At 41.8% G+C, this 12,668-nt stretch overlaps 1 long non-coding RNA gene across 2 annotated transcripts; it reads right to left on the reverse strand.

Annotated features, from left to right (window-relative positions):
• Positions 1 to 1,306: 1,306 nt before the first annotated feature.
• Positions 1,307 to 8,367, reverse strand: LOC149310099 (uncharacterized). Of its 2 annotated transcripts, XR_016281980.1 has the most exons (4): positions 7,477 to 8,367; positions 6,548 to 6,639; positions 5,733 to 5,794; positions 1,307 to 2,520 (listed from the first exon to the last, which is right to left on the reverse strand). It is a non-coding gene; the product is annotated as an uncharacterized LOC149310099 (long non-coding RNA). The 2 variants fall into 2 exon arrangements; XR_016281979.1 differs by lacking the exon at positions 1,307 to 2,520 and having other exon boundaries at positions 5,372 to 5,794.
• Between the last annotated feature and the right edge of the window lie 4,301 nt (positions 8,368 to 12,668).

The raw sequence follows: 12,668 nt of genomic DNA on the forward strand, positions 1-12,668 counted from the left end.
TTCAAAGGTGCCAGCGCCAAGAGTCATTACTGCTGCTAGATTTTTTTTTAATTCAATTAGTTTTAATACGATCTGCAAAGCATCCATTAATAGAAAAAGAGAAAGCGAAAGAACCCTAATCAATACGCATTTGGATTTTCTTGCATCGAAAAGTTTGGAGTGCTTGAATTCATTGTGATGGGTGAGGACTTGGAGGTCGTTTGTATTTGCATTTTATTAACTGATTAATTAATTAATGAACTGCATTATCCTCCCCAGGATCACTAAGGATGAGGCCACAGCTGAAGCCTCAAAAGCCTCTGTCAAATTGTCTGCTAAGAAATTAAGAACTGGAGGAAGGAGGGCTGTAGTGAGATAGAAAAATACACCAGACTGCTGAGAAAAAAGATGTACAAATCTCAATGGATCAAGAAGTTGGATAGATATTAGCTGCATCCACACTGCAGAAATGATCTGGTTGGACGCCACTTTAACTCCCATGGCTCAATGCTATCGAATTCTGGGAATTGTAGTTTGTTGTGGCACCAAAACAGCTTGAAGGCACACAGCAACAGCAAAAACAACAATGTACGCTTTATACACATAGCCTGAAGGTAAATTTATACATAAAATTTTTAACAATGTTGTGCATGAAACAAAGTTTGTGTGTGCTGAACCATCCGAAAGCAAAGGTGTCACTATCTCAGCCACCCGTGTGGATGATTTTGGATGTTAGAATATTTCCAGTTTTGGAATTCCAGATAAGGGAGACGCAAACTGTACCCCTGAAGCTCTGAATTAATTGAGCATCATATAGTTGGTCAAAATATCTCCTCTCTGCCAGAGACAGATATCTTTCTAAATTATGTTGCCCTAGCAAATAATTAATAATTTTATCATTCTTCTGCCTGTTGTGGGAAAGTCCTCAAATCTATGCAGTTTTCAAGGATGTATTTGTAGTATGGAGTTTATGGGTGTGGGCATATATGTCTTTGCATTATTTTCTGTGCAAAAATGTGATTTTCTCTTACAGAAAATCACATTTGCTGTGCAAAAAAACCTTCTTCCCCCCACAGATTTTGGGGACCATGGAATGGATTCAGTCCACCACAAATCCACCTAATCATTCTGTCTTTATTCTATTTTTTTTAATATGAACATTAAAATACATAAATATATACACATATAATAATAATAATAATAATAATAATAATAATAATCTTTTATTTATATCCTGCCTACTCTGATTAAGACAGAGGCAGTTTACAGTAAAAGAGTCAAAACATGGTAAAATGACAATATACAATAATCCCAAAGTCTACCCCCCTTAAAATAACAATTAAATCACAGTTGTATTAAAAATTCATACTAAAAAGATTAATTAAAACAAATAAACAGTTTAGAAGACAACAGTTAAACTTCCTGAGCCCAGTATAGGTTTCTTCATTCTAATTTGTAACTCTCTCTTTCGCTTTTGAATCTGTATGCTTCTATCCAGATTATAATTTCATCAATTCTTCTTCGCCTTATCATATTATAGTGGATTATATTATCACATCACCTCTACATTCATCTGTATCATAGAAATCATATTTATCTTTTACATATAGCGCAGATATTTATTCTAAAACAAAAGCCTTATGCATCGAATCATTTCCTGGTGAAGCTGCCCGATTTGCTTTGACCAAGGAGCTGAATCTGGAGTTTGGGTTAGCATAAAACTGGGATACTCTTCAGGGAGAGATGTGCCAGTTAGTTACAACTCTGTGTCAGTTTTGCAATTTTGCATCACTAAATTTGACACAACCCTCTTTCTGCAAGTAATAGAGCATGGCACCAGGAAACACAAGAGTTTATCTGAAATATGGGAAGGACTGTCATGGAGGTGATGGAGCAAGCTTTTTTTCTGCTGCTCCAGGGACTAGAACAGAGACCAATGAACAGTTGTAACTGATTTTGAGTCTTGAACTGGGAAAAAGGTAGAATATCATCATCATCATCATCATCATCATCATCATCATCATCCTCCTCCTCAAAGAATCATAAATCCTGGAACTGAAAGGGCCCGCAAGAACCATATATTCCATATACAGGAATCCACAATTACCAAAAGATGACCAACCACCCTCTGTTTAAAGACCTCCAAAGCTGGAGAGTCCACCACCCTCCAAAGCAATCTCCTCCGCTGTTGCACCACTTTTACAGTAATTTTGAAAAAAAGTTCTTCCTAATATTTCAGTGGAATTTCTTTTCTTGTAATTTGAATCCATGGGTTTGTGTTGATTGATTTGCATCTATCGTCCCCGCCATACAGAGGTCTTCAGTTTTGGCCCTGAGATACTCTCGACCTGGCAACCATAATTCCAGCAAAACTGGGTGCCATTTGGAGAGAAGGATCCAAATTGTTTTGGGAAATGAGGACCAGCTCCCCAAGATGATTTCCATTTGGCGAGGGCCCAGGTTCCTTCTTGGAGAAGGCATCTGATCTCCTTAAACCTCCACATGGCGTTCCATAAAGGTCTACAAAGTTGTATAAAGTTCCTGTAGAGGTTGAAAGCAAGAGAAATAAAATAAATAAAAATATATATTTTTTATTTCTATCCATCCATCCATAGTGCCCCCCTCTTAAAACAAGATTAAACAGTATAAGATTAAAAACATACATATTAAAATCCAAGTAATCCAAATAATAATCATCATGGGCAGAGTTCAATAAATGGAAAGTCTTATTTGTGGCCAAGTGTTTGTTTTTCCGGGAAGGCCTGCCAGAAGAGATCCGACTTAACGGCTTTTTTAAAGCTCTCTAGATTGCTCAAACCACTACACCACAGTGGCTCTTAGGCTTATGGTGACCCTCCCTTAGGGTTTTCTTGACAAGATTTCTTCAGAAGGGCTTTGCCTTTGTTCTCCCCTGGGGCTGAGAGATTGGGACTTGCCTAAGGTCAGATGCCAGCAGAGTTGTGCGTCTCATGCCATCACAAGTTGTTGCATGCTTTCAAGTCATACCCAACTTATGGCGATCCGAAGGTGAATGTATCACAAGGTTTTCTTGGCAAGACCTGTTCAGAGAGGGTTTTCCCTTTGCCTTCCTCTGCAGTTGCGAGCGTGTCTTGCGCAAGATCACCCAATAGGTTGCCATGTTTGAGTGGAGATTTGAATCCTGGTTTTCCAGAATCCAACATTCAAACCACTATACCACTAAAATCCATCAATGAGACCTTTATTGGCCAAGCGAAATGCACAATATACTTATTGCAAGCACTGTGACTCCTTGGCCCCATTCCCCCTGGCTTATGAAGCAGATCAAGACTGGGATTATGGTGCATCGTTCCCATTTGAGAGCGCATTCGATCCTCATTGCACCGATATTGACACCAATTGGAATTCAGATCTGATCCCCATATAATCGATTTTTCCAGGAAAAAGCCGAAGCAGTGGTGGATAACCCGGATTAAAATGAATGTACTTTTTCAGAGGTTTTTCCTGCACCTCCCGAGTCTGATTCGGGGCAAATGAATGGGAACGACAAGGGTGAGGAGAGCCATTGAACACCATTTTTAACTATTCTATTGTCTTTCATTTTACATGCCTGCTCGATTGCCCCCCAGACAGCCGAGGGAGCAACGGGGGAGGCAAAAGGACTTGGGGGGATGGAGGCTTCCTCTCCTTTCCCCAGAGGGCCTCTTGGAAGACATAGGACAGCCTGGGAGGCAAAGGGACTTGGGGGCATGGATGCTCCTTCTCTTTTCTCCAGAGGGAGAGCACCTATTTTCATTGACTGCCAACCCCCTCTCTAAAAAATAAAAAAAAAAAGGACAAAGGACACAAATGGGAATGGAGAGCAAAATGAACCGTGTCAAAGTGCTTCGAATTAGGTGACAACACTGTGACGTCAGGAGCCTATGCGCTCAATTGACAGCTTGTTAAAAAAAAGGCTCTGGAGGGGTCAATGGGAAAAAATCAAAATATAAAATCCACACTTTCTTTACTTCTGACTAGTTTAATTCATGCTTTTCATTACCCCCTTTATGCTTGTTGGATCATATTACAAACAGAGAGGAAGAAAGTCACAATGAATAGAACCCCCTCAGGTCTATATTCTTGGTTTACTGTCTCCGTGTTCCTCAGTTCCCAGACTAAGATTCCCAAGTACTCCAAATTTCTCCTGCCCATGCTCTTTCTTCCAACCTATTGAGCATATAAAACATAATCAATATATTTACATTACATTTTAGAATTAGGAGTGTCATCTTTCCCTTCAGACCAACCACTGCAATATAAAGAAGAATATGAAGTGACATAAAGAACATCAAATTCTTACCAAATTGTATTGCTCTGATGTTCTTGGGAAGCAAACTTATCATTTTAAACTGTTGTTCTTATTAATGACTGATCTGAAAACATGATAGATTTCCCACTTTCTATAATTTAATAAGAGCCTGAAACAGGTGTCACTAGCTTCGCAACATCCCCAAATCAGCCTTATTTGAACAGCTTCCAAAGTGAATCAATTGGTATATCTTTGCTTCTCTTCTTTAAAAAATATAAATCTTACTACTCCAGAATATTTGATGATGTTGAATCTAGATATTAGGAACCTACCTTGAGTTCACAATACTTAATATTTCAAGGAATGCAAAATGTACAAAATGTATCTTAAGAGCACATAGAAGGCTTAGTATTCAAAAGAGTATTGTAGAAAAGGTGTATTTTTGTAGTGTCTTTGAGACTAAGGGTACATCTACACTACAATAATAATGCTATTTGACACTACATCCTATGGAATCCAACGGAATTTGTAGTTTTACGTAGTCTTTGGCCCTCTTTGCCAAGGAATGCTGCTGCCTCACAAAACTACAAATCCCAGAAGTCTGTAGGATGGATCCATGGCAGTTAAAGTGGTTTTATTTCCTCAGTGCAGATGCAGAGAAAGAAACTGAGAGGAAGGAAGGAAGGAAGGAAGGTAGGTAGGTAGTGGCCGCACAAGGTAGTGCATGAGAGGACCTAGAGATTCCTAGAGAGAACACTTCTCTAGGCATTTGTATGTCCTACAGTATGATACTATGGTTAATCTCCAGCAGGTGTTGAACATAAGAGTTGTGCTGGAGGACCTAGAAATTCTTAGACAGCTGTTATTTCAGATAAAATAAAATCAGTGTGCGTTTATTTGCGTTTTCCCCATGATCTCAAAGGTCCTGTGCCCCTAAGCCCAGGGAATCTGGGTGTATGTGAAATAGGAAAAGGCAGAAAGAGGAGAGGAGAGCTGCATTGGGAGGAAAGCGTGGGCTCCGCAGGGACTTGAACCCCATCCCGGAAACCAGGAGTGCCAACCACCAGCGCCTTTTGCTTTTTTCTGGCAATGCAACAAGGAGAAAAGCAAAACCTGAGAGAACACAGGAGTGTTCTCTCAGGAAAAAGAAAACCTGACAGAATTAGAAGGACTGCCTTTAAGATGCATCCTTGAGATTGGATTTGTTAGGGATCTGTTCCTAACACACTTTTGTATTTCAAGAGCAAGTCTCAACAAATGCCAACAACAGTGTCTCAACAAATACCAACAACAGTGTCGAAACCTACCAGATCTTCCAACTACAATGCGAACGGGTGTGGAATGATTTCGGGCAAATGGTTGTGTGGATTCTTCATAGGAACTGCTAGAACCACTGAAAAGGAGAGAAACCCCGCATACAAACACCCACAGAGATGCATTCTTATTCTATTCATGATGTGGAAAGAGAGAATAGACACCTTACCTGTTCTTTGGTCCATTATGTGTGAACTTTTTGCCTCTGAGACACTGCCTCCTCCTCCTGATCTGTGAAAAGCAAACTTAAGATCTCGGTGCTCCCCAGTTTCTACAAGTAACCCCAAAGGAAGTGAGTGGAAAGGGGTTCTCAATGGTCTTATGAGAATGACTTCCATTCACTGATGTTGGAGAGATGGCTTTCTTTTGAGGTCTGTGTGTTCTTGGTTGCAACTGTTGAAAACCAAGAAAAGGAGAAACCCGCCGCCACCACAAAAACTACACTAGAAAAGCAATGCACTAAAGAAGGTCAAAGAGTGATCGAATGCTGGTTATTTTCCTTGAAAGTTTGCTTTCTAGTACATATGTGATCCCAAGAGGCATGTGGAACAAGTTCTAGGGTTGCCATAATTGTCCACTAAAACCTGGGAGAAAATGTAGGACAAATTCTAGACCAAACTGTAGACAACGGCAGGACAAAACTCAGCCGAAAATGTAGGACATTTCAGGTCCTCCGCTTTCTTAAATGTCCTACATTTTGGGCTGAGTTTTGTCCTGCAGTTGTCCTACAGTTTGGTTTAATTTTGTTCCACATTTTGTCCCGGGTTTTAGTGGACAATTATGCCAACCCTAGAACAACAGACAAAAGGTTTCAGTGCCCCCACACACTATTGCCAAAGAGCATTTTGCCAAAAACACAGCATTTCAAGTCACACATTTCCCGCACAATTATTGCTATGAAATCTCTGGAAAGGAAGGCACTAGAACAAAGTCCCCAAATGCATTTAAAGCCCAATCGTGGCAAAGTCTCGGAGGGTCACTCACTGTCCAGTTGTCTTCGCCCATGAAAATCCAGAGCCTGGCACAGGAATTGGCATCTATCGCAAAGAGGCAGCAGTTGCTCCGCAGAAAGAACCCTGCAAGGCCAAAAAGGATACCCATAACTCTGGCGCTGCCAAGGAATCACAGGACTTTCACTCTTGGGGGGGTTGCAACACTGCAGGATTAATGTCACAAGAAAGCCTGGGTTGTGTAGTTTGCTGTGGTAGAGTTCTCTCAGCAGTTGCCAGGAGTGCATTTGCACATCGTAAACCTATGTGCCATCTGAGCCCATTCATTCAGATGTCACATCTGCCTGGACTCCTCTCTGAGCCGGGATGCCCAGGTCTTAGCAGTGGTCAGGAGTGCATCTGCACAGCTTAAACTTGTGCGCCAGCTGCGCTCTCATCAAAGGTGGGGCAGGTGGGTTTTTAGTCTGTTTGTAAGTGCTGCATATTTTATGTGATTATTTATATAGACTTTGTAATTGATTGAATTTTATAACAATTTTAAATGTTTTAGCTGTGAGCCACCTTTTGTCCCTCTGGTGAGAATGGCGGTATAGAAATGAAATAAATAAAATAAAATACATACAGAGGGAATACGAGACATAAGAACGCAAGCGCAATTCGCACAAAGCTATCTCCATTAGCCTTAATATGATGGAACTAGGAGCAAGATTTGAGCCCAGATGTGAAAGAAGAGAGGAGGAGCGGCCAAGAGATGTACTTTCTTTGTGACACACTTGGACCAGGAACTAACCTAATGCTCTTCTGCCAGAAGTTTAAGGTGATCTAAGCCCTCCGCAAATACTATAACCTTCTCCATAACTTAAGGGCAAGCCACCAAGCTCTACTAAATAAGGGGCCTTCCCCTCTTTCCAGTAACAGCAGAAATGTAAATATCAAGCAAATTATTGTCTGTCATACATTTACCTTCCTTCCTTCCTTTCTTCTGTTCTTCTTTCCTTCTGTAATTAATGTCTTAAGCCTCTTGCTCATCCTAACTGTGGCAGATAATATTAACCACAGCAGAAAGAAACAGACACTTGGTAAAACAAATCACAGCTGAAATCAAAATTTCTTTTGAAAAAACAAAAGTATCATCTGTCGGCCATTTACCTTTTTCCTTCCTTCCTTCCTTCCTTCCTTCCTTCCTTCCTTCCTTCCTTCCTCCTGTAATTAAAGCCTTAAACCACTTGTTAATCCTAACTGTAGTAGATAATACTAACTAGAGCAGAAATCAACAGATGCTTGGTAAACCAAGGCACTGATACAGATCCCATTGATTCATTCTGAGAAGAACGAGCCATTGAATTTAGCCCAAATTGGTGGATATACTGGCTTCACAGAAATACACACAAACCACATTTACACAATGGGAAAAAATCTCAGTGGTTTTTGTGCGTTTTCTCTGGAAAACCTGACAGAACGAAAACATTTTCTCAGTAAGACCTCAATTGTTTCAGCATATTCATTTTTTGCAACCTGAAAACTGTTGTGAGACATTGCAGAGACCTGCTTCCTAGCATCCTAAGTGCCTTTAAAATACATCATGGAGCTTTCTCTGGTGAGGGATCTCTCCCTAAAACACTGTTGTTGGTATTTATTGCTATTGAAAAACAGAAAAGAGGGCTTACCTGATCATGCAGCTGCAGTTTCTGAAAACAGTTGTGTGGATTCTTCATAGGAGCTGCTAGAATGCCAGAAAAGGAGAGACACTCCCCCATACACAAATACACACAACTGACAAAAGCATTCCCTTTCGATTCTATTCAAAATAAAGCTGCTTCGAGTCACTTTGGAGGTATGCTGTTGAAATGATGCAAGCGTTCTAAGAGTCCAGAAGCTGTGCCAAAGCCATGCTCCAGTCCATAGGACCGTAAGGTGGCTTTGGCGTGGCTTCCGGCCCCTTAGGACACATGTGTCATTTAAACAGCATACCTGCAAAGTGACCAGAAGCAGCTTTATTTTGGCCTGACTGTATGGGGCCACTGTCTTCTTCCACGGATCTGGGAAAAGCAGCTTCTAGACCCCAGTGCTCCCCAGTCCCTCCCTCTAAACCCAAAAACCTTCTCGGACTGATCATGGAGAAAAGGCTTTGTTTTGAGGGTCAACTCTTCCTGAACCAGGAAAGCAGACACACACACACACACCCCGACACACGAACACACAACAATACAATAGCAATGTAGTAAAGAAGGCCACACAGGGATCAAATGCAAAGTAAAGAAGGGATCAAATGCAAAGGAGACTTGCTGGCTATTTCTCTTAAAGGTTTGCTTTCCTGTTCGTATCTGATCCCAAGAGGCATGTGGAACCAGAGACTAAGGACCTTAGTGCCCCCCTCCCAACATTTCCAAAGAGCATTTTACCAAAAACACAGCATTTCAAGGCCCACATTTCCCACACAATTATTGCTTTGAAATCTCTGCAAAGGAAGGCACTAGATTAGAACAAGTTCCCCAAATGCATTCAAAGCCCAAACGTGGCTACATGTTGGAGGGTCACTCACTGTCCAGTTGCCTTCGCCCACAATGGTCTTGGATTGTTAATAGAAAACGCTGGTCCACTTATTTGCATGGAAGTAGATAGATTCTGTCCAGTAGCAAAAATCAAAGTATTGTCTCCCATCCATTTACCCTTCCTTCCTTCCTTCCTTCCTTCCTTCCTTCCTTCCTTCCTTGTTTTTTCCCACAATTAAAGCCTTAAGCCACTTGTTAATCCTAACTGTAATAGATAATACTAACCACAGCAAAAATCAAATTTCCCTTTGGGGACTTAAAAAACCAAAGTATTGTCTCGTCCCCATTTAATCTTCCTTCCTTCCTTCTGCAATTGAAGCCTTAAATGATTTGTTAATACAAACTGTGATAAATAATACTAACCTCAGCAGAAATCAACAGACGCTTGGGAAACCAAAGCACCTGTCCAAATCCCACTGAATCACTCTGCTTAGGATAAGGCACTGAATTTAGCCCAAATTCCCCTCCGTTGTTCGATTTTCTGTCCTTTCTGTTCATTGGCCTCCTAACCCTTAATAACAGCCAATGTGTAAAAGCCAATATTCAGAGTTATAAACTGATCAGTATAGAATCCCTCAGTTAACTTTAGGAAATACTTAGCTCCAGCTTTCAGAAGCATTCTAGCTGTTTCTATTTTCCTCTTTGAGAGGGGGTCTTAAGCCTCCTTTGGCCCCCGTTTGCTCTAACGCTCAGCCTGACTCTCCCTCCACTTCTGACCAGAGAAGTCCACGGAGGCTGGCAGTTGGCCAGAGGCAGCCTGGATCCTTCCGCCTTCATCGTACGCATCACAATGCCGCAGAAAAGTAGTCCCTGGAAACCTTGGGCCAATGGAGGGAAAAGTCCATTGCTGTTCATTGGGAGATATTTGATGGGGAAAGTGGCCATGGCTCTGTTAGCGGACATAAACTGGCTTCACAGAAATACACAAACACTTTGGAATAAAATCTCAGTATTTTTTTCAAAGACCAGACTGAACAAAAAGTGAAAAGGCACTCAAATCCCACCCATTTGGACAAATGGACAAATGAGTGACCAGAGAAGCGCATGGAGCATGGCAAAGTACAGCCTCACACTTGAAGCAGCCTCCTTCCTTCTGCCTTCATTGTATGCTTCGCAATAGTGCAAAAAAGTAGTTTCTGGGAGCAACAAGTAGGTGGAAGAACAGTGTTCCTTTTCAGTGTTGTGAGATGTTTACTGGGGAAGTTACTATTGTTATGTTGGTGGAAATACTGGCACACAGAAATATACATGCACAGACACACACAGCTAGACCTACGTTGGAAAAAATCTCAATTGTTTTTCAAAGACACATATACATATGCACGCACACACACGTCTGTGTGTAAATATGTACCTGCGCGCGCGCACACACACACACACACACACTTTCACACATGCTTTGGAAGAATAAGCTTCTGGTTTCTGGAAGTCCAGACGAACAAAAGCGAAAAGGCATGCAAATTCCATCAGTATTGGGTGTATTATCTATATATTTATCAGTGACTTGGATGAAAGAATAGAGGACATACCTGTGAAATTTGCAGATGAATCCAAATTAGGAGGAGTAGGTAATACCCCAGAGGAGAGGATCAAAATTCAAAATGACCTGAATAGATTAAAAAATGTAATCTAGCCAAAATCTAGCCAAAGTTAACAACATGAAGTTCAGCAGGGAGAAATGTAAAGTACTACAATTAGGCAGGAAGACATGGAATTCATAGATATAGGATGGGGGGATCCATGCAAAATGGATCTAGGAGTTCTAGTAGACTACAAGTTGAATGTGAGCCAAGAGGGTGATGCAGCAGCCAAAAATGCCAATGCGATTCTAACAGGAATCAATAGCAGTAGAGTGTGTAGATCAAGAAAAGTAATAGAATTATAGAACTGGAAGAGGCCACATGGGCCATCCAGTCCAAGCCCATGCCATGCAGGAACTCACAATCAAAGCAGATGACAGATGGCTATCCAGCCTCTGTTTAAAGACCTCCAAAGAAGGAGACTGCATCACTCTCCAAGGAAGTGTTAGGTTCCTCCTAATGTTGAGCTGGAATCTCTTTTCCTTTAGTTTGCATCCATTGCTCTGGGTCCTATTCCCTGGAGCAGCAGAAAACAAGCTTGCTCCATCCTCGTGACTACGGTTCTCAGAATTCCATAGCACTGAGCCATGGCAGTTAAAGTGGTGTCAAACTGGATTATTTCTGCAGTGTGGATGCAGCCATTTGTGAGGAATGTCACTGTTCTAAGGGAATACTGTACCACAGATCTTACTCTCTTGCTATCATCACTCCAAGTTGACTTAGTAGTAAGTAGGACACATAGGTCATTCATAAAATAATTCTCTCTATGATACTGACTACAGTTAGATATATGTCAGAGTTATTTGTATTGTTTGTCATACAGACCACTTAAGATAGTTCTCTGAAGAAGGGCATTAGTTATTATTCTGAGGAAGATTGCATTTCAAAACAGGGCTCTTGCTTCAGGGTTCAAGCTTCAGTCAAGTAATATCCATCTTTAGTATGTTTCATTGTTATGCCATTAACTGTTAAATTTCTAATTAGCTGTATAGGCATTTTACATATGTGAACTTCAGTCAGCCTTTATACGTATTGAATATATGTACAGTAATTGTTATGCAACAAATTGTTTTGTTTCACCTTCAACATGTTTTACTGATATGCATGTGAGTGATTGTTGTGTGTTCACTTGTGTATTACTGGATATTTACTATATTAATACAGCTCCTATCCAACTTCTCGATTCATTCAGGTGTGTAAGTCTTTTTTCTCTGCAGTCTGGTGACTGGTGGCTCTCTTGTATATTTTGGAAAGAAATTAAAGCAGGGTACAGACCGCCCTTTTGGGGCAGCCTGAAGCTGCTCCATTGAAGCACGGATTGGGGCCAGGGCAGCCACAGCGGCAGCCCAAAGGTCCCAATCTGGTGCTTTTCAGGACCAGGGAGGAACGGCAAAATGCCGTTCCTCCCTGGTCTCAAAAAGGGGTGTCCTTGGGGCTTCATGCCCAGGAGCCGCAGCCAGGAGAGAGAGGGCCCATTCAGCCCCTTTCACCTGGCTTCATTCCCGCAGCTGTTTGGTGGCTGCGGGAACGAGGTGTTCCCCCAGAAGGAGCTCCATTTTGGAGCTCCTTCTAGTGCTGTGCCTAGGCCACCGTAAGCGGCCTGGGACTGCACAAGGTCGTCACATGCACGCTGCTCCATTTGGAGGCGGCACGCGTGTGACATAATCATGGCGGCACCCATGTGGATGGCAGGCTACCATGATTGCGCCCTCGTCACATGCTAGGGTTAGGCTTCATGTGGGCGGAGCGCCCTGAGGCAACCCTAGCATGTGACGAGGACGTCACGTAAGGCCCATCTGGAAAGGGCCTAAGGCTTGCAAAATGTGCACACCAGTGCAAGAAAAGGACTCACAATAGTGGCTGTTCACCCAGAGCTCACAATCTGGTGGCTTTTTAGTAGTCAACATATTCTGAAATGAAGAAAGTTTCATCCCATTTGGATTAATGTAATGCAGTCTACATAGGGCTATCTTTGAAGGGTGTTTGGAAACTTCACCTGGTCCAAAGAGCTGCAGCCAGATTG

This window comes from Sceloporus occidentalis, unplaced genomic scaffold (assembly GCF_023333645.1).
Source record: "Sceloporus occidentalis isolate IW3139 unplaced genomic scaffold, rSceOcc1.0.p SCAF_7, whole genome shotgun sequence".
Lineage (NCBI taxonomy): Eukaryota > Metazoa > Chordata > Lepidosauria > Squamata > Phrynosomatidae > Sceloporus > Sceloporus occidentalis.